This window comes from Macrotis lagotis, chromosome 4 (genome assembly GCF_037893015.1).
Source record: "Macrotis lagotis isolate mMagLag1 chromosome 4, bilby.v1.9.chrom.fasta, whole genome shotgun sequence".
In the NCBI taxonomy this organism is placed as follows: Eukaryota; Metazoa; Chordata; class Mammalia; order Peramelemorphia; family Peramelidae; genus Macrotis; species Macrotis lagotis.
Genome location: NC_133661.1, coordinates 2,646,883 through 2,650,517, shown reverse-complemented (window position 1 = coordinate 2,650,517; position 3,635 = coordinate 2,646,883).

The window sequence follows — 3,635 nt, the reverse complement described above, 5'->3', positions numbered from 1 at the left end:
TTTTTTCTAGTTTCTTCCAAACTGGAGGTGCCACATCAATATCTTTCTCCAGAAACATCCTTTTTCTCCTTCACTGCTGAGTCTCTTTAATGAGTAGAAATAATCTGTTCCCTATCCAGGATGTCCCAGATTGAGGCTCTCAAGCCTAGTGAAGAGATTATTTTAATAAATGAAAGCTATTGTTTTTAATATAATGTACTCAATCCCACAAAGATAACTTTCAATGAGGAAGATTTGATTTCAAATATCAGCTCAGCCCATTTCCTTTCTCTATGCCTCAGTTTCCTTATCTATAAAAGGAGATCATTATGGCAACATATAAAGTCCCTTCCAGCTCCAAATAAACACTTTAATGGCTCTGTTCTGTCTTTGTTTAAGTGTCCCCTTCATGAAGAACAATTTCCTTTCTCTAGCTCTCCTTGTGCTGCAGGATGACTGCAAGAAGGCTATGTGTACGTATACAGGGTGCTAAAAGATCCAACTGTCAAGATACCTTTCACCTTTGGTTCTGCTGAGGTAGCTAGGTGACTCAATAGTTAAGTATAAGGCCTAGAATCAGTAAGACTTGAATTCAAATCTGTCCTCACATACTTCCTAGATGGGTGGTCCAAGACAAAACCCAAGCTTTGTCTGCCTCCTTTTCCTCATCTGTTAAATGGGAATACCAATGCCACTTCCCTCAAAGGGATATTGTGAGGATCAAAGGAGATCCCATTTGTAGAGCATTAGCACAGTGCCTAGGCACTTAAATGCTACTTCCCTTCCTTCCCTTTTCTTCCCCAACCCCAGTTGAAATTGAGGGATGTGAGCAGAATCAACTGTAACTTCCCAGCTCGGACTCCCACCATCAGTATCATCACGTATTTTGTCTCCTCAGGCAAATTATGTCATCAGCAGCACTTGCTGAGAGTCCTGGTGTCCTCTGTGTCCTCTCTCCGGGGGACACATGACTAATGGCCAATTCCCACCCTTTTCCCTGTCCATCTGCTTACTGTTGTGCAGAATCTTTCCAGTGATCAGAAACTCCATGAGGTGTTCTCTGCCCCCCATTATTGGGGGAGGAGAAGGCCAGTGCTAACACTAGATTGCATTAACAATTCTTGGAGGATGATTTATCAATTGGGCAGATTCAGATTTGCCACATAATTAACCAACTGCAGTTTGCTCATGTAATTATCAAGACATTCATGGGAAAACTTATGCAGACTTTTCCTGTCTCTGTACTTTAACTTGTAAGTGAAAAAAAAAAAAACCCTTTCTTCTTGCCAACCCTCTAGATACAACTATCATGGGCCTGCCTATAGCATGTAAGGGATGGTCAGGAGCTCAGCAGACTCAGGACTAATGACAACTGTACCAAACAGCTCATGGGGTCATTCAGCCTCTGCTTGGAGGCCTCCTGGGAGACAGAAACCAACACTATTCAACCCAGTCATTTAGGGAGAACCCCTATTGTGAACAAAATTTTTCTTTTATCAAGCCCATATTGGCCCCTTTGGGGAATCCAGTCATTGCTTTCTTTTCAGGCCCCTAATTAAAGAGAAAAAGCCTAATCTCTCCTTCACATGATAGTTCCCTAAGCATTTAAAGGGTGGGCACACACACACACACACACACACACACACACAACCTTCTCTAGAATCAACATTCCTAGGGTTTTTTTTTTCATTGATTTTCAAACACTATGAATTCCATACCCTTCACCATTCTACTTGCTCTCCCCCTGAACACTATCTAGGTGGCCAATGACCTTCCCAAAGTTTGGTATACTATTTTGTATTTTGTTGCTTCATGGGTTGCCATGTCTCACAGCATTCATTATTCAAGAGGGAAGAAGTGACGAGAGAGAATATGGCAGAGATACAGAGTCGGTGACAGAGAGAGAATCAGACAGAGATCGAAACAGAGACAGAAAAAAGAAGAAACAAAGGAAGGAGGAGGGGAAGGAGGAGGAGGAAAAATAAGAGAGAAAAGGATAAAGGTAGAGTGAAGACATTAAAGGAGGAATTAGTTCTAAGTGAAACAAACTCTAAGAATATACAAAAATATTTATGGTTCTTGTTGAGATAGCAAAGAAGGAGAACTTAAGAGATGCCTAAAATTAGGAATGGAGGAACACATTATAAGTATTTCAGAAGAACCTGGAAAAATACATTCTTATCAAATTCTTATAGTTTTATTCCATCCTTGGACAGGACTCGATCATTCTCATATTTTAAACTGTACTCTAGAAATTTAAATCACATGGTCACATACCATCTACTTAGCCAATTATCTCATCTTTACTTGCTTAGGTCATCTCAACACATGACACATGTACCCAACTTCTTTTCCTTCCCTTAGGCATTTCCCCCCCTTACTTTATCTTACTTATATTTACGTATTAACTGCCTTCTCCTCCTTTTCCTTCAAACATACTCCTCATTCTCCAATTTTCCATCTTCTTCCAAATGATACAACATTTTTCCTTCATAAATTCTATTTCTAGCATTCTTTATAAGTTTAAAACTCTCTAAATCACCCAAATGGCTCAAAATTTCTCCTCAAATTCAAATTCTGTCTTTGGAAGCAGGGAGTGCAATCTTGAACTGTAGGTCACCTACTCTGCTTTTCCTACAGTTCCCCCCTCCAAAATTAATCTTATTTAGACTTGGGGGGTTAAATAAGGTCACCTAAGTAGTAGTTTGAGAAAAAGAATAATAAAACTAAGTACTCTAAGTACAAATAGTCATGGCTCCTCGATGCTGTAGGTAGCCTCCTGACCATCCCCATCATACCTTCTCCTAGAGTATTTTTTGGTCTTTCTCATGGTTTTTACTCCAGAAATCTTGTTAAATGTTTTTCAGGAATGTACTCTGACTCCACAGCTTCATGGGGAAGCCAATTCTTCCCCATCAGTCCAGACCCTCCAAGTCACCTTCAAATTTCTTCTTTTTTTTAAATTTATTTTTTCCTCTAGGCCCTTCTTCCACAACCTTTTCTCATGGAATCTGGAAATACAAAAAGCCTGGCAACATTAGATTCCATCATGAACCAAAATTCAGACTTGAAAGTAGTCCTGGGCCCATGATGTCAGAGTGCACTGAGCACAAGGATTTTTTCTATGGATGAATAGGTGGATGAGGGATTGAGTATGATATACTCTTCCTAAATCCATCCTAGCACAGTGAATTCATATTAATCCAGAATCATCAGTAACTCTAGGGCTTCACGTGTCCTGCTTAATATTGAGCTGTCATTTAAAGGTAGTAAAAATGCTGATGATACAGGCCGGATCACCAAGAAAATCTTCTCTCATCACACACTACAAACCATTCAATTGCCATTAATGTGCAATACCCCAAAACCAACATTTTCCTTTGTGAATTCATTAAACAAACACCTACCATGTGTAAAGGAGAAGAAAGAATTTGAATAAGATCTATTTCCCCTCTTTCCTGAAGCCTGCAAGTCCAAAAGGACAATAAGACAAAGATGCAACAATCATAACCACAATAAATAATGGTAATAATGATCATCAGAATGCTTGGACACTGTTTGGGCATAGGAACAGATGAAAGGCCTTCTGAACTAAAGTCGGCAGAAGGCTAAAAATAGTCATAGGATTCGCATAGTACTTTAAGGTCACAAAATTC